This window comes from Micromys minutus (genome assembly GCF_963924665.1).
Source record: "Micromys minutus genome assembly, chromosome: 23".
NCBI classification, from domain to species: domain Eukaryota; kingdom Metazoa; phylum Chordata; class Mammalia; order Rodentia; family Muridae; genus Micromys; species Micromys minutus.
In genome coordinates, this window is record NC_137958.1 from 31,985,026 (window position 1) to 32,009,307 (window position 24,282).

At 40.3% G+C, this 24,282-nt stretch overlaps 1 protein-coding gene across 6 annotated transcripts in view; it reads left to right on the forward strand.

Annotated features, from left to right (window-relative positions):
* Positions 1–24,282, forward strand: part of DYNC1I1 (dynein cytoplasmic 1 intermediate chain 1) — a gene marked incomplete at its 5' end in the record, with an annotated part of 260,581 nt that overhangs the window by 159,908 nt on the left and 76,391 nt on the right. The gene's annotated exons all lie outside the window — the stretch shown is intronic.

The following is a 24,282-nucleotide window of genomic DNA, read 5'->3' on the forward strand; positions in this document are numbered from 1 at the left end:
AGGAAGCATGCTTGGGAACTGTGTGTCATTTTCTTTCTATTTAAAACAGCCCCCATGAGGATGAGTTTATAAAGACCTCACACTTATGAAGAAATTGTGGTGTGCCGCTTCCTCTGCTAAGGGGCAGCATACACTAGCCCACCCATGTGGGCGCCCTGAAAGCATTACCATCTGAGTTCCCTCCTGTCTTGGAAACAGACTTCAGTAGATGTTGCCGTTTCTAAGTCTGTAGGTGCCATATTGTTTTGGAGAAAATAATACTTTTGGAACTGAGTTGGGGGAAGCTTCACCACCATCACATGAATTGTTGAGAAAGGTAGATGCTGTCTCTACTTTGCAAGTGCTGATTCTATCAGAGCGTTGGGAGGTGTTTTACTCCTTGATTCTAATGACAGGTGACTTCTCTTTCCTTTGACACACTGGGACTGTTAGGCCATACCAGCTTTGCTCTATTGCCATGACTTGGCCCAAATGACAGGCCTTAGTGTTGGCCAGGATACCAACCCCTGTATCAGTAAGATTGTACATACATAGGAAAATGGAAAGCATGTATTCTACCTCAAAACTTCAGTTCCTCGAATATTAGAATTCGGAGGCTGGGGAATTTCTCTGAATATACGAATCTAAAGAGATTGGGAGGCAAATCTGGTTGTCTCATCCGAGAAAGCTTTGTGTCATGTTATATCTGAGACCCGAGTATCTTTTTGAACTGAAATATGTTTACACTTTAGAGCATTATCAGATATAATTTGAGGAACAGGAGCTGCTGGTATAAAAGGCCCAACTTCAATGTGATTGAGTAACCCCTAACTCTGGCCATGTTTTTCTAATTTGCTATCTCACAAACGACTTAACAAGAAGTCTAGGCCTGCATAGTAAATAACCTTTATTTTTCTGAACCTTTGAAATGAGAACAGGTTCTTTTTTTTCTTTTTCCTTTCTTTCCTTCTTTTTCTTTTTTAAAAGATTATCAAGTTTGTCAACCTGATAGGTTCTTTTTGTAAACATAGAAGCCCAAAATTCTGATTCTGTTTCTTTTTTTTTTTTTTTTAAGGGTTTGTTGAATTGCCAGGAAAGTACTATAAGGCTTATGGGATAAAGAGAAGCACATTTTTGAAAGCCAGGGCCTTTTAAAGTGTTTTGATATACAGAAAGCATATCTTTAATTTTAAAACTCCAAGAAGTAGCTCATGCTGTTTCAGTCAATGCATATGATGTTTATCATAACTTAAAGTTTTCTAATTATGTTAACCGAAGTCTGGTGGCCTGTGGTAATAATGGTTAATACGGTTAATACTCCCAATATCACACAGTAAACAAGCCATTGGGGTCATGATAACACTGAGTAAAGAAGACCAAGTCTTTGAAGTGATCAGCATCTTTTTATTTGTTTTGTCCTGTCACAAAGCTAATGCCAGCAGTGACCAAGCCAAGTATCTTCTCTGCCTTCTCATGGTGGCTTGGGTATCATTTACGTAAGACTTAAAATGATTTTTGAGCTCTCATTTTAGTTTCTCATTTAGATAATCCAGCATGCGTGTTTTAGAAGAGAATATGGTCCTGATTTTATTTTATTTTATTAAAATCCAGAAGCCATGTGAATAAGCAAGATAAAGTCACATAAGAGTTACGAAAAGATGTTGAATTAAAACTTCTTCATCTTGGTGATGGAGAGTTGGCTCAGAGGTTAAGGGTGTTTGTTATTCTTGCAATAGATCTTGGTTCAATTCCCAGCACCCATAGAGAAGCTCACCGCTCTCTTAGGTACCAAGCATGTGTGTGGTGTACAGGTATATATGAGGGCAAAGCACTAATGCACACAAAATAAAATAAATTAACAATAAATAAATAAAGGTAAGTAGATTCTTAGGGGAAACAAAAAACAAAACATATCTCTTCATCTCCTAAATTGACCCTACTCTCTTTAATTCATTAGGTGACCAGAAGCAGAAATGGCAATCTTAAGTTCTATCTGCTATCTTCTATAATATTTGGGGTTCTACCCAAACTGGGTAATGAGATTATCATGCTAATGCTGAAGACCATAAAGGCTCTGAAACTTTAGATAACAAGTCAAAGCTATTTAATTTAGCTACACATGCATCTGCAGATGCCTAATAGCAGAACTATGCTCTCAAATATAAAATATAGACATTTCATGTACTTGACCTAGATATTTGTAAATGACTCATATAGAAAATCACATTTTGTAAACCATCCTAACTTCAGATACAGTTAGACTGTCTAGTATGTGCCATTATTTAGCTGCCCTTAAGCATTCTAACTAAAGCAATTGCAGGGACCAAACCGTAGAGCCAGTTTTCTGTAAAGCAAAAAGAATGAGTTCTGAGCCCTTGAAAGGAAAAGGAGAGCAAGAGACGTGACAGTCATCTCTCTACATCCTCCGAGTCTGTACCCATGATGTCAACTCGCTGTGGCCTGACAAGATCTGAAAATAACCATCCTACCAAACACACACAGACTTTTTGTCATTTTTCTCTGAGGACCATAGCAATAAGCTGTGTGACCTTTGCATTGTGTTGCTTATTGTCAACAATCTAGAGAAGGCTTTATGTGTACAGGGAGCTATGCACAAATTATGTGCATATATCACACCCTTTTACACAAAGATTTGCGCATCTGTGGATACTTAAAGGAAGGGAGGTCCTGAAACCAGTCACCCCAAGAATATGGAGGCACAAGTCTGTGGCATCCTTCTAAAGACTCCAGGGTGTATTAGGCACAGTTTTGTTAGTTTTATTTTCCCAGAAAAAAATAGAACCAATGGGAAATAAAGGAAGAAAGAAAGGAAGGAAGTAAGGAGAAAGAGGAGGAGAAGGGAGACATTTTAATGAATTAGTTTGTAAATTTGGAGGGTGGGCAAGCCTGAAATATGCAGAGCTGGCCAGAGGGTGGAAATTTAGGAAGTGGAGGATGCTGTGGTTCTGAGGCTGAAAACTGTAGGACGGGCCAGCAAGTAAGCACTTCCATGTTGCCAACAAAATTACTTCTTTGAGGAATTTAAGCTTCCTCTCTGAAGGAAGATTAGATGAAACCCCTCTCAGTACTGAGGATAATGTGCTTTACTCAAAGTGTACTGGTTTAAGAATTAATTATATCTAAAATATACTTTCCACTGACATGTAAACTACCATTTCACCCAGAAACTGGGCACCACGAGGTAACCAAGTTGACATAAATTTAATACTTTGATTTCATCTGAAGCAATCCAGGAAATTAGCATCTTCCATGTCTTCTAAAGCCAAGCTCATGACAGGTCACTTGGGGATCGCAAGCAAATCGGTTCATCCAGGAACCTTCACTTGAAGAGAACATGAATGTCCCTCTGCAGGTGACAAAACACATATTTGAGATGGCGGGGACATACCTATGGTACTAAATCTTTTCACCTATACAAGCATTGAGAATCTATTCTTTACATTTGTTCCCATATGCTCTTGGTGGCTACAGGCTAGGAACTGGTCCAAAGATTGATGAAACAAGGTAAGTACCCATGGACGGAAGAGCTAGGTTGAAATCAGTTGGCATATCCCCCTCGAAGATTATATCACGGATCATTCTGTACCAGTAAGGGTTGTAACCACATGTAGGCATAGAGGAAGGAGTGTGACAAGAGAAGAGGTGGAGCAATCTGACCCTTTACCTTGGCTGACAGTTACAGCCACCTGGGTAGCTTTAAATTGACTGATACCTGGGTTCCATCCTCAAAAATTACCTTAAGAATTCTCGGTCCCCGGGTTCGGTTCTCAGAAACCCTGGTATACTTTGTGGTATGGATGGGCAAGCACTGGAACTATAGCAGACTATCAAAGCTTTTTCCCTGGCGGCCTGGCGCTCAGAAGCTATTGGATTATTATCTTCTAAACTGACAGAGAAATTTCGAGAGCCCACAGAACTCAAATTAATGTGAGAAATCTGACATAGTAGGACCCGCCTACAATCTAGTTCTCTGAGTATATGTGAGTAATTTTTCCTTCCAAGCCAGTCAGTGCTACAGAACAAACAAAAGTCACACTTATCCGAGAGAGCAAGTGCCCTCCCTTGCAATTTATGACTTCTCTCCTTTTCTGACCTTTGGCAAGTTTCCTTTGTTAAAGCCGTACTTCCTGGATACTAGCTCACCAAAACCAAGTCAGCTGAATCTCCGCTCTCCTGTGGCATTCTAGTAATTTAAAGATTAGATGAATAGTTTGCTTGCTAAAACACAGGAGTGGGGGTAGCACTGGAAAAGGTTAGGGTGTTTTACTATGAAGATGCTTCCTTTACTGTAGCAAATCGTTTCTTATAAATCTCCACTGAGCCTTCATATACCCCCCTCCCCCGCTGCATAATTGCAAACAAGGCCAGGGTGGCTTGGAAAACCTTTGTTTCAGGAAGCAAGCTTCCATTCATCTTCCTGTCTTCTATCCACTAGGTCTGACAAACTTTCAGCTCAATCTTACAAAGCTTTCCTATGGAAGCTTGTTTCTCTGTTGTGAGTAGGAAGGCCAAATTCTTTCTCCCTCCATGGGCGGCTTCATGTGTCTACTACACTCAATTTTTTCGTGTGGGCACTGGGCCTGCATTTTCTATTTTCATTTCAATAAAAGCAGTCTATACTTGGGAAAAAAAAACCGGTGCGCTCCGCATAGAAATCAGCCACGCGGTCCCATCGCAGTCTGGCAGCGCGCCTACTGCCTTCTGTAGTGGTTTCACACACTCTCATTAGATTATATGTCTGGCCACCCAGCACTGCTTACCCTGGTGTGGTCGCTCTCTTTAAAACGGTATGAAGGGAATCAGAAATATATATCTTAGAATTATCTGCATCGAAGTAAGTAAAAAGTGCTTTATTTAGTGGCTTAGTGTGGTCAGTGGGTTTGTTTGCTTTTCGTTCTTTCTTTTGCCTATTTTTCCTGATTTGGCGTCTTTGCTCAGGGCCTCTCCTCTTTTTTTAAGGCTCTTCTGACAATTGCTCACAACTGACCGTGGCTAACCCTCCACGGGTTGGGGAGGAAAGCAAAAATCGTGAAGCAGGGTGGTATCAGTTGACCTTACTGGTGCCAGTGTTGAAAACCCTCAGTTATATTTTTTTTCCTATGTGTGGCTTCACTTCTCATTAAGATTCTCCAAGGATTACAAGTAGAATTGAAACTAGTAGCCTCAGCTGCCCAGCCTTTGGGTCTGCTGAGGTTCCCAGTGACCTCAGAGAGAATTCTGCTTGTGAGGAGCAATGCTAAACCAGCATAGTGGCTGAGCTACTGGGGTGGGGGCAGAAAGTCAGACACTGTGACTCCACTTCCAGCTGACAATTCAGCTCACTGATCCTCAATGAGTCCTGCTTAGCTATGCTCCCTAGCCCTATTAAAGGGGCCCTTTCCAGCCTCTGGTAGGATTGTGAGGTTCATTCCAATAGAGTCAATTTCCCAACAAATTTTGTCTCTCCTTCCACCCAGACTGAGACTCATAGTCCAAATCTATAAAGCAACATTGTATAAAAAACGATGTCGGAAACAGAGATCTAAATGAATTTAAATTTATTTTCTAAAGTATATTTTAACCAATAAACATTAGAGTATGGCTTACAATGTTTTTCTTTAATATGAAAGGATTGTTAACTTTCTTAGGAACAACATGATAAAGAGAAAGCAGTATTTTTTAAGCAATTCTCTTGATTTGCTTTTTTTTTTTTTAAAGTTCTCATTAGCAACCAGAAAGGGGTAAAAGAATAGAAGGTTCTTTGAGGATCCATACTTCATAGTCATTGCAAGTTCCTGACATTTCAACTGAAACACCTCATAGGTACTTTGTAATGAGAAAATCAACTCCATGGTTGAGAACATGCAGGCCAAGGAGAAACCCAGTTTTCAAATGAGATGTTTGATACACCCGAGTCACCAAACAGATGAGGAGACCTCCACAGCTCTTCTGTAGCTAAGACATACATTCCATGGTAGAGCTATGAAAAAATTAAAGATTATATTTCATAAGAACATAAAGGTAACATTGACTCTTAGTCCAAAAAAGAAAAGAAAAGAAAAGAAAAGAACAGCAACAATAATAAAGCAAAACAAATCATTAAAATGCCATGGCTTGGATGAGAGAAACAGGCCTAACTGACTTCGAATGTGCAGGCTGACATGAGAAAACTCTTCTTCTACGCAACAGAGTGTGACTGGTCTGATGATTGATGCTTGCACTGGTGGTTCTTCCTAAATAAAGCAGAGGCAGCTCTATTTTCCGTTTTCTTACTACCCAAGAAGCTAGTAGCAGAAAATCAGCCTTGCCAGCTTTCATTCACCACCTACCTTCTTTTCAGGTCTTCTCCAAAGGGTAAGTAATGTGAGGAGCATTCCTCCAGTCTTAGTGCTAAGGAGGCAAAGGCAGGTGGGTGTGTGTGAGGCCAGCCCGGTCTGTATACCAAGTTCCAGGGCAGCCAGGGCCACACGGGGAGAACCTGCTTGCAAACAAAGAATACAAGAAGTAGAACTAGACACTGAGACAGATCTTGGGAAGCTAGGATTAGTGCTCGGGTTATAACAAAGGGACGGAATTCGAGGTGAGTCCTCATCTGAACCCAGCAGTAAAGGGGAGTGTGTACGTGCGAATGCGGAGGAGTAACAAGCTGTGGCTGGCTTGATGGTCCCATAAAATGAACATTTGGCTTTTTAGCAAATTGTTTTCAATTGTTTCTTCGTCTTGCTATGACAGAGGGCAAGCTGAATGTAGGAATGTATTCTGTAATGGTAACTAAAGGTGTCCCATTAATGTGCGTGTATACATACATCTAGAGGTGGACACCAGAATCGATCACATATGGCCTCCGCTCTCCTAAGTGTCCTCCCCCCCTTTCCACTTTGTGCTATAGCCCCCATGATGGGATTTTTCTCCAGCTGTGCTTCAAGGAATTGCCCCCCAAAAATTGTTGGCCCTTGCAGTGGGAACAAGTTTTCTGGCCTGTGACATCCACCTTCATCTACATTCTCCTGACTCCTCTTTGGCCATTCACCAAGTCAGGGAAACCTTGATTTGGGTCTGGAGCGAAGGAGGAGTGTTCTGAAAGGTCCAGAATTAATGAGGAAAAGGGTCTGTACACTTCTTAAGACAACTCTGATGACAAGACACAATAAACAAGCCAGCAAGACAGTTCAGCAGATAGATTCTTGCAGCCAAGTCTAATTAGCTGAGTTCCACCCTCAGGACCCTCATGGTGGGTGGAAAGAACCAACTCCAGCAAGTTGGTCTCTGATCACCACAAAAGCATGATGGCATGAATGTACATGAACACACACACACACACACACACACACACACACACACACACATACACACACACACTATGTGTATGTACATGCACCTCTTCTTCCATCTGAGGATACAGAAAGACAGCAAGCTCTTGGATGCTTCTTCTAATAACACTGCTCCCATGTATTAGAACCCTAGTGTGGGAGCTCATAAATGGAAGTAGGCACCATTTCCAAATGCCATCCCATCCATTGTTGGAACGTCAGCATGGTGCATTTAGAGGACCAGGGACACAGGTCAGCCCACAACAAAAAAAAAAAAAAAATTGGAAGAACATTGCATTTTCTTTGTTCACTAATATTGCAGAAGAGTTCTGTGTGAAGAAGCTGAAACCTAGCTAATCTTATTCCCTCACTCAGTCGTAACCATGACAAGACTTTGACAAGTCATCCATTCATTCAACCAACTTTTACGGGATAGCCACCATGGCCATTCCCATGAGGCAGCAGTTGGTTGGGATTCTGAAGTAGCTGTCCCTTCTCTATAAGAACCCTCTGCTCTCCCTGGTCTTCCCCAGCCTTTATTTTTAAGCATCTGGCCTACACTCACCAGTCATAGGAGTTGCCTGGACCCTGTTCGTGTCAAGACCTGTTTATGTGCCCCTTTTATGTACATGTCAAGGAAAGAAGCACAAGACAAGTCCAGAATCTTCTCAGCCCGGATGTTTCACCATTGCTTTCCAGGCTGAATGATTAATCGATAGTTTCTGAGTCATGGGAAGTAGTTAAGTATGTACTTAAATTAAGTACATGGATGTGGGCTACGCAGCCTGGAATGACAATTTCCATCTATAACTTACAAGCTACCTTGGGCAAATCAAAGGCTTGTTAATGAGACCAAAGTAAGTGAGGAAATGTAAAGCAGTTGTGTGGGGCACACTTTCAGTGTCCATTGGGCAGCAGTTACAGTCATTATGTAACGTGTAAGACTAAGTTTCAAAATCTGTAACAATCTGTGTGCTCTGCCTACAAGGCATTGGTTCAGTTGCTTTTGTGCACCACGCCTTTAGTTTCTGAATGGAAAAGCTTATGACTGAGGGGGTTCCAAGAGAAAGAACGAGGGCAGCCAGGCAGCAGGAAATATGAGGGGAAACATTTTTTACTCTGAGAACAGAATGAACTAACTGGTACCTGGCAGGGACACCTGGCTTTCAATGGATTAAATGCCATTACCCACGCATTGTTGTTGGGTTTGGATTTTCCTTTGTCTTTATTTTGGTTGGTTTTTTGTTGTTGTTGTTTTTTTTTTTTTTTTTTTTTTTTGTTTTCTGTTTGGATTAACTTCTCATACTGACACCCTCAACTTTCTAAAGGAACCCTATAGCTCATGTGGCTGTCTGGAGTCCCGTGTAGAGTAGACTGGCTGTTTGCTATTTCTTCTAGAGATGAGTATGCATGGGCATTCTTGAGCATTGTCTTTGTCCTTATTCAGGTACCTGGGGGTAGGTTTTAAAGTGTGTTAGCAGTATCCTGTGGACTCAGGGGACAGTGTTCCCCCTCAGAGGTCTATAGAAGACCTCTTGGTCATCTATTTCTAAAATGTACCCTCTCTTTATGTGCACATGTGTGTTCATGAGCAACCTAATATCACCAGAAGAACTGACCTGTTCAAATCCCGCTCCCATTCCTAATAAGCGAATAGGCTGATGTTCCCCCAGCCACACTGGTATTCACACAGTTTTATCAGAACAGTTCAGGCAGGGGAGTGCCTCAGAGGTGTGGCAGATGGTACCTTGCCCCTGCTAATGCTAATAATATCCCTGTCACACTCCTGCAATTAGACCTATAAATGTAGACGGGGGGGGGGGGGATTGGGCAGACACAGACAGAAGGCATTTGGTGGGAGAGAAGAGTGCACAGGGGACATGGGTGAAAGAATATTACATGACGTGTGTGTGTGTGTGTGTGTGTGTGTGTGTGTGAGAGAGAGAGAGAGAGAGAGAGAGAGAGAGAGAGAGAGAGAGAGAGAGAGAGAGAGAACTGTAAAAGATTACATTTTAAAAGAACTTGACTTTTTAAAACTAAGTGCCTGCTAACAAAGAGACTCAGTGAAAATAGAATTATCATCTTTACTTCCAAGAAAAGCCTGCTACCCTTTGTTATAGCGAGGAGTCTGTATTTTGTTCTTCCCACATGCATACTGATTACTAGTGTTGCAATGACATGCTTACTCCTAGCTAAAGAATTTAGCACACTGTTGGTTTTTTTTGTTGTTGTTGTTGTTGTTGTTGTTGCTTTTTGTTTTGTTTTTTGTTTTCTCGAGTCAAAGATGTGGGTTTGTTTTTCTTAGGCTTCATTGTAGCTGAAAAAAATGAGGTGTGCCCGAATTAGCTATTTTTAACCACAGTACCCTCAAAACTATTGTTTGTCTTGTATATTAAAGTCATTGTTGTCGCCTGTTTGTCTTGTATATGAAAGTCATTGTTGTCGTCGTCATTTGCAAGTTTTACTTTCTAATTCCGTGGGTGGTATGTTTTCTGCACTTGACCATTTAGAGAGTAATTTCAGTGCCTACGACAATAAGTTTGGAAGTCAGCAGTGTATCTTTCCTTGTCTTCTGAGCTCATCCTTGGCTGTGTGGAGATCAAACAGAAGTGTGCCTTACATACAGCAAATATGTTTGTCTCTTTAAGATACGTTTACTGCAAATATATTCTGAAATATGCAGAGAACTGGAATCAAAATGTGGACACAAGTGCCCGTGTTCATATAAATACAAGCACACCAGCTCAACCAAGACTCCAAAAACCCAGTCAAAAGCTATATTTCATAAAAGAGAATTAGAGTAATGTTGATAGTTGGCCAAAACCTCAGGCAGGGACAGAACCCACAGAGTGTCCTGAGAGGGATGCCTTTGCAAAGCCACGCCTTGCCAGATGGTTCAGATTAGAGATGCTTAAAAGCACATGGCAGCATCAGTTTGGTTTAGAATTCATAGCTAATTCAGTAGATAGAATAATGCAAATTTGAAACCCTATTCCTGTGTATCAGAAAAACCATCAAATCTTATGATTGCTCTTAGGGGAGGTTGGTATGTAATGTGTTGATTTTTAAATGATCTAATTGAAATAGTAAAATTAACCAAGAAGGCTTAAAAAGGATTAAAATAAGAGAACATAAGCAAGGAAAAAAAAAAACCTCTCCCCTCTCGCCAAGCGTTATTCCTTTAAGCTGTCATATCCAATCAATTTGTATGGGATACGACGGCCAATTGTCATTTCCTGAGATATACTATGCATAGAGGTCATGTTTCAGAGGCAGCATGAAAAAATGGAAAAAATAATTTCAGTGCACGATGCCAAGAGAAACCGAAATGTCCTTAAAGACCACGAAGGGCTGCCTAGATCCCCTCACCTTGCTAATAATAGCAGACTAACAGCGTATGCACAAGGTTTTTCTTGGGCTTTTTCAGTTCTTTCTCCTGCAGGCTCTTAGACCTCATTGTCCACATCCTGGTGTCTAAAATCTACTGTACCACCTTTGATCCCACATCTGGCCAGCCTGTGAACTACTCTTTGGAAAGGCCTATGGGAGAGCCATATTAATTCAGCATGTAGATCATCATGTATATTAGAGGGCACATCTAAAGCACACTACTCAGATGCTCAAACTGCCACCAAGCCAATGCTCACTCGAGGACTCAGTCTGCTAATTCCATAGGACAGTAACACGCCCTGAGAATTTCCAAGCGTGAAAACTGGAGTTGTGGTTTTTAATCACTAAATAGAGCTTTACAATCAGAACAAATGTGTTTCTCCAGCAGCAGGCACACCCACAGCGAGAAACCTGGAGGGAAGTTGAGACTCATGTGTACGGAATCTACCAAAAACTGAAGCGCCTTTTAAAATTATTTTTAAATTAACAGAGAATTACTCATATTAGTAGGATGGTATGGGCCATTGTCATACCTGTGTACAGTGTTTGATGACCAAAACAGGGAAGTCAGCACATGCTTCACCTGATATACACTGTTCTCTGTACTGAGAGCATTCGAAATTCCCTTGTTTGCTCCTTGGAAATTTTCAATACCTTATTACAATCATAGTTTCCCTCCTCTGAGACATAGCATCAGAACGTATTTCTTCATGCTCTCAACTTGTACCATTGACCAGTCTTTCTCTATTCCCATCCCTATTCCTCCAGCCTCTGTCATGAACATTATTAACAACACAGGTCTGTATTAGAGAATTTTACCTTCTAATAAAAAAATGATACATATATGCCAGCATAATAGCAGAATCTTCTGGTTGTCTTCAATACTTGGAAATGGAAGGTGACCCATCAGAAAGACACAGCCATTTGAGAGAGCTCATGTGTTTTTTTTTTTGTTTGTTTGTTTGTTTGTTTTGTTTTGTTTTGCTTTGTTTTGTTTTTCCCAATGTTTTTTAACACAAGGCCAAACTCTCACAGTTAAAACTGCTGGAAAAGGACTTGTTTTGAGAGAAGGAAACTCATAGGAAAGAACACCAGCTATGTGTGCCCTCTTCCCACACCACACCCCTGATCATGACCTCTGTGTTCTGGTAGCGTTTCCTTCAATATACATACGTGGTCTAGTTCAAGATACCTCAGCTGATTCTCAGAACTAGACTTCACTGACAGGGAACACAAATCGCCTTCCATTCAAGTCTCACAGTGAGCTTGGTAAAATGTCTACTGCAGCCAACTTCTTTAAAATATCATCACTTTGGATAACAAAGGGAAAGGCAGCTACATCTTGGCTCAGATATAGTTCACAGGAGGGGAGTAGGCTATTGTAATTAAATTGCTTTTTAAAAAATAATCACAACCTCCAAATTGTCCTTTATTATGAGTGAGAGTGTTAATTATGTTGGTTTCTCTACCATGATATCTGGTATTTTAGTATATTGTTAAGCATAATATTATGTGGGAAAACCTGAACTTGTGAATCAAATGGGGTTCTCCCTATGTTAATTGAGATTTGAGAATATTTTTTCTTATATATCTAATAACCAAGAACTGTAGCAAGAAACTATTTTTTCACTTTATCCATTTACCTACTAAGTCCTCACTTTTTCTCATACACTATAAAAGAACACCATCTCTCCTTTCTTATCCAGTCAGAATGTCACAGCTAGGTACATAATAGTTGTTGTAGAGATAATATGCTGAAGGGGCTCTGTGAAGTTCTCAGTCACACATTATTTAAAATTAATCTAAATTTTGAAAAAAATTAATATGATTTTACATGTTGTTCATATCACAGACATTCACCCTGTACTGAGTGTTAGGTATTCCTACGAATTAAATTAATCAAAGCCATAAATATTCTCAATTTCCGTTCTTTGCCTCAAAATCATTTAAATCAGAGATGGAAGGAAGAAAGCTCGTAAACTGTATGTTGTTATCTTAAAAGGTTCCTCGTGGAAATCTTTGTGATAGCTGTTTCGCATCGATAATGTGTGAGTTCAAACTTCTGATATATCAGAGTGTTTCCAAACAGGATTTGTTGGGGTTGGGGAGGGAGAAACTGGCCAAAGCTTTACATGGTTCCCTACAGAAATGAATACCACAGATTTCCAAACAAAAAATTCCTGAACTTCTAGAAAAGTCATTGGCTCCTCCTGAAATGAACATATTTAGAGCAATTTTAATAAGCATGAAGGCTGGAAGCATGAAGCTTCTATGTGCAGCTAAAATGAGAACCCCAGCACTAAAGCCCATGTGCTTCTCTGGCAGCAAGAGGACCCGTGTGCCCTTACTGGAAAATAGGAGAGGAAGCTGGGAGCCTCCAGTCTAATGTCAAACTTATCCTAGCAAGAACACTCTCGGGGTTAAAGAGATGGCTCAGCAGTGACGTGGCTTTTGATGCTCTTTCAAAGGACCTGAGTTTGGTTACCAGCACCCACACATAGCTGCAAATAACTCTCTGTAGTGCCAGATTTGAGTGACTCAGTAGTTTTTGTCCTTTAGCAGCCTCCACAGACGTTGCATACTAATACACACATAAACACACACACACACAGACAATTCATGAAAACAAATCTTTAAAAATTACAAATAAACAAACAAATAAACCCTCTAAGTCTTCATTCAGAATTCCTTAAAACAAAGAACAACGGGTTTTGATTGTCTACTTTTCATAATCGAGGTATGAAAGATGATTCGAATAAGTTTATATAAAGTATAGGGATACATATATCTATCCTGAAGCCTCATTCTGTAGACCCTAAACTTTCTTCTCTCTGGATATGAGCCAGAAGGTCCACATCTAGTTCACTAATTCAGTAGCCAGTACCACCTGTGATCCAATTGCAAGACCAGACCAAAAAGAAAGGCAGCCTGCTGAGCTGCCTAGACCCACACCTACAAAGCCACTGTATTTATTATTCCGTCGGGAAATGCTCTGCTGGCAAAACAGACCTGACAGGGATGGAATCGCAGGTGGCAGGTAAGCCATGAACAACGAACCCAGATTCCTAACATATGTTTAATTGGAATACCTCTCCTTTAAAATACCTCCAGATTCTAAGTCCACATCCTGATTTGCTCAGTCTCGTTAGCATTTTCTGCTGCCTGTTCTGAATTAATCCTTTGAGGTGGTCAATCCCCAGAAAGAAAAAAGGAAAAGGAGAAGAGGGATGCAAAGTTGGGAAGGTGAATGAAAGAGCATGGGAGAAAGCAGAGGGAAGGGGTCGTTATCTGGACTCTGCTTTCAGGTAGTCTGGGCCATGGGAGAAAGGAGAGGCAGAAGAAGAAGAAGAGAAATAGATGCCAACGGCCCCCCAAGGTCATTTGCCAGCATCCCTAGAAAAGGATGAAAAGTACTCTTTGCAGTAGAGCTCAATTTACAGATTATTTTAATTCTCTGTCGCACTTCATCGCAAAGAATTGGTATAATCTAAAAAGTGGTTAAAGTTATTAAAACAGTTTCCATAGTAGAAAATTAAATGATTTTATTAGCTGTCAAAGTCAGTGTTAAACCGAGATAATTTGAATTATATTTCATATAGTGATCATGTCATCAGGATGTCTAAATATTCTCTGTAAAAGTAATAATCCTTGATTCTGACTTCTCATCAACAGAAAACTGACGGAAGGTTAGGAGCTCTAGGAACCATATGCATTATTTGTAATATCTAGAGAGGGGAATAGGCTTGGGAGGAATATTTATGAAAATAAGCTTTCTACCTTGGAAAAATTAACCATTTAGGACACTTCCTAGATTTTCCTCTGACAAATTTTCTTTTCAAAAGACTATGAGACTATTAAAAATACTTTATATATATTTTGAAATGAAGTCGCAGTAGCTTATATAATAGTTTATGCTATTTAATTTGAAAAGCAGTAAATATATTAATGAATATAATAAAAGCAGCATAGCAACATATAATCCATATTATACTGCTTCAAATCACCAGATTAGTTATCTATATAGTATGCATGTGTGTGTGTGTGTGTGTGTGTGTGTGTATAATACATATATGTATATATAAAATCTCCCCATGGTCTATCTGTTGTTTATCTATAATCTAAATTTTCCTAAGTAACATAAGAATGTTCTAGTGGGCTAGAAACATTGCTTAGTAGATGACAGCATAAGTTGTCTTTGTAGATGAGCCAGGTTTGCTTCTCAGCATCCACATCAGGAAGTTCATATCCAACTGCAAATTTAGCTCCCAGTGATCTGATACCTCTGACCTCCAAGGCTACACACACACACACACACACACAACCCTACACATAATTTGAAATAAATAAAAATAAATCTTTTTTTTAAGCTACTGTTGACAAAATAGATTTGTTTCCAACTTAGTACTCTGGACTCTTTAAATACTACCTTTCCCCCTACCCCCAAAAGCTTCCATAGAAAATGCAATTGTATTCCAATACGTGCTAGTAAAACCAAAATCATTTATCAGAAGTTCTACTTTCTGTACCCTGTTGCCTATATCCCTCTGAGAACTAATGTCACTATCTTAAGCAAGCTTTATCCCTGTGCTCGAGTTTCCAGATCTCATCCTGTATGATGATGTAACAGAAATGAACCCCAAGCACCTCAGTAACTTCTAGAACTTCTCAGCAATCAAGTCAAAGAATATTCCATAAAGAATGTGACCCAAGTATTTTTGTCCCTCAAGTATGTATTGTCTTAAGGAAGCCTGGTCAGTGTAAGCTTGTACTTGACTGTCTTCAACAACCATATTCAACAACCATATCAAATATAGACTCTTTATTCTACCAGTAACAGCCTTATAAAAATGTAGTTCTGGCAAACCATGCCACTCACTGGCAGCATTCCTGCCCACCCAAACTATAAATACTGCCTATTCTCAGACTGGACTCTTCAATGTTATTTCAAATAAAATGGTCTTCTTTTCAATGCTAAGACAGAGTATGTTTTTTCAGAACAATTCCATGGATGGTTAATGAGCACAGAACCACACTAACTACTAAGAACACAATAATGAGTGCCCTCTGTTTCATGCCTTTGAGGAACCTGTCTGTCAAAAACAAGAGTGTCTGGAGAGAGAGATGAGGGGTTAAGAACACTCGCTGCTCTTGTAGAGAAGCCCGGGCTCAGGGTAGATTCTGGGATGGTTAATTTGGTGTCAAAGGCCTTTCAAAGGCTGAGCTAGCTTACATCAGGCAAGAGGCAACCTCCCATGTAGAATACCTTACATTATACTTGAGAATCCTTCAAATGGTTGGAAGATGATTGGTGAGCCACAGGTATGCCCAAGACTGGTTCTTATTAGGAGGAAAAACTAGAAGCTCCACTCTTCCTCCTCCTTGATGGGAAATGAAACCAGTGAAGTCAGCTACTATTTAGACGAGTGAGTGAATGCTTTTCCTTTGGGAGAGGCTATTCTTCAGGAGCAACTGAATCTGGGAAGTCACTGAAAGGCTTTGTGTGCTTGAGGAAGCATGGAGTTTATGTACCATTCAAGAACCCAGGAATGATGGGATGTTCTGCTGAGACTATTAAGTTAAGTTTACCTAATCAAAATCATAAGGAAATCCTTACCTTTCCATATATGTTTTTGTTATCCTACAAATAAAATATGTGGCTCAAATCCTGGCACTGTGTCCGTCCACATGAGGCTGAATGTTTGAGGAAGAGAAATACCTAAGAGAAGTTTGCATTACCAGATGCTTGGCACCATGTAGTCAAAACATTTTAAATGTATTTTTTAAAAAGTCTTCCAGATTTGTGACAACTTATAGCTAGTCATAACCCCTATCTATATGTTGGAGGGGGGATGGTAACCTGAGGTATTTACTCAAATCATACAAGAAAATCAAACTCTTACTACCTTCCTAGAGTGATTGCCCTTTGAAAAGTAATTTAATTCTACATTGGGATGATGGGGGAGTCTTATAGATTTCTTCAACATTACATTTAACTTGAAAAATAATAGCCACAGAAGGGCATCTGTAAATACCTTGGAATTGACCTAGGAAAGATATCATTGCTATCATATTCTGATCTGTTCCTGGGAGATGCCAACTAATTCTCTACTTCATTTTGTTCGTGTTTTTTGTTCCCTACTCCTTGATAGCAATTATGATTAATTCCATACATATCAATTTACCCAGGTCTGTTTCATTCTAAGAATAATGTTCAAGAACATAAAATTTAATAAGGATTAAAAAAACTAAAGTGTAGTTGGAGTTTTTATTTTAATCCTCAAGCAAAAGTTTTCAGCAGAAATTCTTATTCTTTCTGAAAGTTTTACACCCTGTGATTCAAACTGTAGGCTGTTTCTGAGTGGCCACAATAGTAGCTAAGATTTTAGTGATTTGTAGTCTAAGGAAAAATAGTAGAATTTTTACTTTGTGAGTTTTAGGGAATTTTATCATCTGGGCTAATAAATATTGTTAAGAACAAATAGATTCTTAACATCCTCAGTGAGTTAGGCTGGGCTGCTGTTTGCTACTGGTATAAAGTCAGTGCCAGGTCTGAGATAATAAGGGGTCTGGTAGCAAACCCTGAGGTGAGATTGCATGCCAGTTTGTCTTCAATAATTACACCTTCCTGCACACATACTAAGTACAATGTTCAATTGATTTTCAATTATTCCTAATTTTTCTGTGATGTGTTTGTATTTGATACATTAGTAGAAGTGACGCTGGGTGTGTATAGCAAATTGTTATCTCCAGTTAAGTTAAAGAGAAATGGGATTCCTGTAGATGCTCTAATAGAGAAACCCAAGATACACAGACTAGTATGCATAACACACCAGAATCAAAACAATTGATAAGTTAAAAATGAATAACTTTCACTCTAGGTTGCCTATTCACAACATCCTGAAACCTTATCTGCTTTGATGGGTGTCAGTGGGAGGAAACATTCTGTTCAATGTTTTAGTGTGGGACGGGAGGGGTAGAGTTGAGCAGCTTTGGCCAAAGACCCTTAGATTGTGACTGAAGTGATAGTTGGAAGCTGACAGAGTCATTCAAAGAATATGACTTCGATATGAAAGATTTGGAGGGAGAATGTTTGTGGTGCAGAAGTGTTTAACAATAGCATATTTAGGGGTTTTGTTCTTAGGATTCTAATGTGCCTTGTCTCAACTCCTACCTAAGGATTATCCTTCTTCCTTGGACTACCAAGGCTTGTGGAAGGGAACTTTGAAATCTATCTAGCATGGCTTGGTCATCATCTGCTTGAGAACAGTGAACAGTTCACATAATCTGGTTAGGAAAATATTCTATCAGCTAGGATGAGGGTCTTAAAGCCCACACCCACAGCCACACACCTACTCCAACAAGGCCCCATATTCTAATAATGCTCCCCGGGCCAAGCAAATGCAAATTATCACATTCTAAACTGGCTAATAGACTGTTCCCAAGTGACAGAAGGAGGCAAAAGCATGCCATCAGAGAAGGGAAAGTAATGACAGAAGTCATCAGAGGGCTATGGGAGCAGCAAACTGGACCAATCTTGCTGGCTTTGACAAGGAACTAGATAGGCTCTAGAAGCCAGGCAGATAACACAGCAATTGGTTCTTCCATGGAGCCTCCAGGAAAGAATATAGCTCTCTCCATTCACTCTCTTAGCCATTCTAAACTCCAGCACAGTAACAAAATAACATTGTTGTTGTGGTGGTGGTGGTGGTGGTAGTTGTTCTCTGCCTTTGTGTGCAGTAATTCATTACAATGTAATTAGAAACGGACACCCACATCTGTTGGTTCTTAGGAGCTGTTCTAGGCACTGAGACCAGCCCAGGATAAGCAACAATGCTTTTGCCCCTGTACCTAAGTCCCACAGGATTTTTGCATATTGGCTGTGAAATTAAGCCTATGAACATAAACATGCTCTCCCTGTAGAAAACCAGTTCATAAACCTCCCTATCACTTCTGCATCCTATGTGTGTGGAGTCTTAAAGGGCACATCCTGCCACACAATCTGTAACCCAAGGGCTGTGCTGCCTACGTCTCATCCCCGTGTTAATAACAACCTAATCCTTTGTACTCACGGGAAGGACACCGTCTAGAACGTACAGTACAGAAGGGCTAGATCAGCCTAAGTCACAACTGAAAGGAAAGGAGCCCTTTCTCTTAGGTAAAGGCTCCTACTTGGAAAAACTATCCTGGGGGATTTGGATCACAAGAACAAAGAGACACCACGGAAAAAAGAGAGAGCTGCTAGGACTTCCGGTCACTGCTTCTTCTCCCCACAAACACTAGGGTGCTCTGGGTCCAGCTGCTGTTACAGAATCTGATGTGGAAGTAAGCCTTCTCTAACCTACTTCCCTGGCACAGACACACTGAATTACAAAGAGAAATTAACATGTGAAGAAATCCTTTGGAAGCTAAAGAGGCCATGTTCCTTCTCTTGCTATATTATTTGGCTGGCAATGTTGGTGTCGTTTTCAAATGTGGGGTCTGATTTAGTAGAGGCAGCCAACAACCATGGGTCTCATCAAATGGGGCTCAGAACATATATAATAATTTTCAGTTGATGGTATATGGGGAGAGCCATACCAAATATTTTTAAGTTTTGGAGTTGTCTGACCAATAAGGAAAAATTTATTCAAAAGGAGCTGAGAAATCAAGCTTAAGGATCTTGTTTTTCAGGGCTATTATAGATAATTCATTATAATTTATCACACTGATACTCTTAGATTGGATGAAGCCCAAACACAACTCAGTTTGATGCATATTAAATTACCTCTTTCTTAAAAGGAGGGTGGTCTCAACAGGGCAAGATGGAGTTCATTAGCAAGCTGAGAAGGTTTTCTTAACTCTTCATTATCTGGTTTTATATTGTTCAGAATTCCCCCAGCATCAATGGGTATCTTTCTTTTTTCAGTTCTTGGAAAAACACATTGGGCCCTTCGTGATCTTACCAGTTTCCAGTTCCAAAATAAGTGACAAAATGTCCTTGCAAGCCCATAAACAAGACACAGATTACTATAAACTCTGCTCTTTTTCTTTACATAAAAAACAGTTGGTTTTCTGCACGAAACAAAATAGTTCACTCCAGAATGATGACTGACTGGTACCCACACTGCTGTAGCATGTTCAGAATTTATGACTACAGTTCCAATGGCCATCACAGCTACCTGTGTCGTTAGAGGAGGCATTTGGTCAGGTCGAGACTCAGCTCTACATGGTCTTTACTAGAGCTCCAGCCTCCTTCCAGAATTGGGAACTTCAAAATCTACCTATATGCCCTTCAATTTGTGTGTCCTAAGTCTTACGATTGGCAACAGGTTTACCCCCTGTAGGAAAATGTCCCCTCCCCCAGATGTAAATTTAATCAGTTGATTCTAAGGGAATTGTACATTTTTATCTGTTCCTTTCATTTTAAGAGATCATAGGGAGCAATAGGATCTGTTGTGGCATTTCCAAACATAAATGTCATTATGCATGTTTTTGTTAATTCCCCTCCCTCTCTGTGCTTCCCCATCCCCCTGCTTCTCTCATTGCTCTTCTCCTTGTCCCCAAGAGACCTTGCGTGATGGATTCTATTATTCCTCTCAATTCTTCTCCTCTCATGGTCCCCTTCTAAAGGAATATTAACCCACAAGACCCTTGACTTTTGCTTATCTACTAGTTGGTGTTTTTTTTTAAAAAAAAAAAAAAAAAAAAGCTAGTCCAGGCTTGACTTTAGAAAATTAGACTTATTTATCTACTGGTTTTTCTTTGTGTACATAAATGCTGTGTTAAAAGGCTGAAGCTGAAGGAGGAGCCAGGGACAGATTCCGAATCCTCTCAGTCTTTGGACACCATATGAAACATCAGAGATCTACCAGTCACCTGGGACTGTTCTCCATGCCTTAAGAATAGCATATTTAACAACATCCATGGTTAACTTCCTCTGATATCCCACCTCACTGCCTATCACTGTGTTAGATGCAGGACTTTACTTCCCGTTTGCTTCCCCTGGGTTTGTATTAGCCAACATCTTTTAGGCGGAAAGGCCTAATACCATTCTCAATGTATGGTTGCAATTTCCAGCTAAGTGTAGAATGACTCTGAGTCTAAGAAGTTCTGTAGTTAGTAACACTACCATAGTAACCCAGACCAGCCCTGCAAAGAGTCTGCATGTGGTTGAATACTTTCGGTTTCTTCTTTTGCTCCTTTTCTAGGTGGTTCTCTGTAATTTCTGGCCTATGTGGCTTGGTGATGATGATCTAATGGGGGACTGTGACTCCTTGGGTGGACCGTGAAAATTTAAGTGAAAACTTGATTTGCTGAGGGACGTTTGTTGAGTGATAAGTGGAGGTGACATTTTTCCTTCCTTCATTTTTATCCCACTGGCCAATTTATTATCGTGCTTGAAAACAGAGGGAAATGTCAGAAAGTAAAACAGGAAAGAGGAGACTGCAGAAGAAGGCAGGCAGGGATGGGTGGGAGAACAGGAGCATGGAAGAGAAAGAAAAAGGAAAAGAAAACATAACTGAATTTATTCTTTTCTCGGTTTGTATAGCTAAACTCCAAGGAAGGAATAAAAAGCTGTGTTGACTCTTTTTATACGAGCTGCTCTCTCAAGGTTGGGAAAAGGGATAGTGTCATACTTATGAATGCTGGGTTTGCCCCTTTGCAGGGACTTAGTACTTTTTCAATAAAAATAAATTTAATTTGTGGCTGTGCTTCAAGGAAGATGGTCGGTTGGCAAAAGTGGATCTGTCCCAGCCCTAGGGTTAGAGAAACTGTGTGGCTGAATCCCTTAGCACAGCTTTCATGTGGTGGAGCTACCCATTCTAGAAAACCCCAAGTGTTTTTGGAGATACTGAACTGGTGAAATGCAGAATTCTTCCCTCTCTCTCTCCTGTTAATCCATCCAGTTTGAACAAGCACTGAAGCTAACATTGCCTCCGTGCTTCCTGCTGCTCAGAGCTCTTCTACATTCTTGAATAGAGTAATCAGGGCTGTGCTAGTTGATACTCAAATAAAAAAGGGCGAGGATTGATGCATACTGTTTATAATTTTATATACTTTTAATTAAGCAAGTTTTAGACGCTCCCTTTAAAGGATACCGGTGTTTTTAACATACAAAGGCAATGTGTGTGTTTCTGCCTACTTATAGCTTTGTCCCTGAAAGGAAAAGGTAGCTCTACGTTTTGTACCTCATGTCTATTCCAATCTTGAAAGAACAGCTTCTGTTGCATTTATGCTGAAAACCCAAAATGAGGGTGATAATGGACTCAAAATCCATTCAGAAAAAAGCATTTTGGAACCGAGACTGTTTCACAAGGCATTGTTGTCTGATACAATGGTAAAGCTCTACCCATTTTACCATAATACAATTTTGAAAAATAAACGTATAAAAAGGCAAATGTATCATAGAGCAGTATATAGGCAAATTGCTCAATAAATAGATGGTAGATAGATAGATAGATGATAGATAGATAGATAGATAGATAGATAGATAGATAGATAGATAAATAGATAGACAGATAGATATTTGATGAAAGTCATGATGCTACTGTTAAATTTTTTCACCAGCTGAGCTCAGTATTGAAAACTTTGGCTCTCTATTCTTGTTTTGTTATAGAATATTTTGGGCATTCTCAAAAGATCTGTTTGACTCACTATAGTCTCAGTATTAAGAACAAGAAAGGCAAACCCAACACAAGGATTGCTACAAAGTCTACTTTCTCAAAACAGTGGAAATCTCAAGAACTGTCACAGCTGGAAAGGCTTAAAGAGTCGTGGTGGTCAAGTGTCATGTGGCCTCCAGGATGAGGGTCCTAGAACAGGAGGAGGACTCCATGCAAAAGCTGAGAACATCTGCATAGGTGTGGGCTTCATAGGATTGTGAAGTATGTCTTCCTTGGCTCTAACAAATTCTCTGTGTCAGCACAATGACAAGATGATGGTCACAAATAGGAAAATGGCTTCATGTTTATACAAACTGACTCCACAACTTTCCTAGAAAAACTATCAAAAAGTCATTTTAAAAGTTGTTCTGGTCACTGCGAGGGGTGAATGGGAGGAATGTGAATCACTTTCTCTCTTGCAAGTTTTTCTACAAAAACTGTTTTTGTATCGGAAACAAATTTGGCATTTACAAACAAGGACATAGAAATTCTGCAACTGTTTGGCCATGTGACACCTCACGGACAGCGTGACAGCTCACTGACACAGACAAAGTTCTGAGGCATTGTGTGGTGATGGCAGGGGCACCTCTGAGGGTGACTGCATAGTTACCAACTTTCGGCTGAGATTCTTGGCCTCGCTGCTAGATTGTTTTCTGCAAAAAATGGCTAAACTGTGTGCCTGTGTTTGTGTGGATGTGTGGATATGTTTCTCTGTGTGTATGTGAGTATGTGTTATGTATGTGTGTATATGACTGTGCATGTGTACATATGTGTGTGCATGTGTACATATGTGTGTGTGTGTATGTGTGTGTATGAAAAATTAACCTTGAATTTTTGGTTGATGTCTCTAATTTTAAGGCTTTCTTGGTACCTATAGGTACTAAATACACCTCAAGTATTCCATTCATATTTAATGAATAAACTTTAAAACTTTTTAAAGGCGTACTCACAAAGACGTTTTTGGATTTTAATGGTGTTTTTGGTTGGGTTGCAAAGTGATAAGACAAAAAGCAAAAAAAAAAAAAAAAAAAATCTCTCCCAAAGTAGTGGCAATAAACAGAGAGCTTGTTCGAGTGGCCCTACTGGCATCCCAGCGGTGGCAAGCTGTTCAGTAGACTCTCATGAAAAGATTAATTGGCCTCAATCAGTTCTCAGCAGGAATACCCACCTCACGGTAAATATCACCACGATTGGTACTAATTACCCCAGTTGTCACCTGTCACAACCCATAGGCTGGGAGCTGCGTGGGGAGGGCAGGCATCTTGATAGGACCAGCAGAAAGGGAGCTAGAAAGGGGTCAGTGAATCACTGCCAAAGCCACCGCAGCAGGCGGTGGGGGGACACCAGCCCTTGCTGCCATATGGGGAAGGCATGAGATTCGGGGTGATTCCAATCTCATAAGAGTGAGGAAATCAGAAGTGTGAGTGGAGGGGAAGGATGGTGTGTCTCAGAGATACAGGATACCAGTGTTCAATCCTGACAGTTGTCCCTACATGCTAGCTTAGAAGCTCTTAGGCTCTGGTTCAAACCTGGGCTTTGTCAGTCTTCTGTTTGTTCGATCTCAGATCAGAGGCCGTACTTTCTAAGCGTGAGTTTCCTTATCTGAAAACGCACAGGCAAAATAAGCTCCAAACTGGACTGATATGGTGATGTCTCAAAGCCTCAGGATGCCCCCAAACTACACACTTATGTAATATGTGGTGATGACAATGTTTATAAACATGCCTGATGATAAACAAGAAGACTCAGCATGTCCCCTGATTTCATGGATAGCCAAAGAGCAGCCAGGCCTGTCAACCTCACAGCTGTGTATCCAAGTCTGAGAGTCTAGTCACTGAAGAGAAGAAGAGAAGCAAGAAGGGACATACAGAGTAACAGTACTGATGGACACAAAGGTGTGGCAGCCTTTCAGGGTACTGTACAATGCATGTCTCCCATGGACCAATGTTTAAAATGGTATG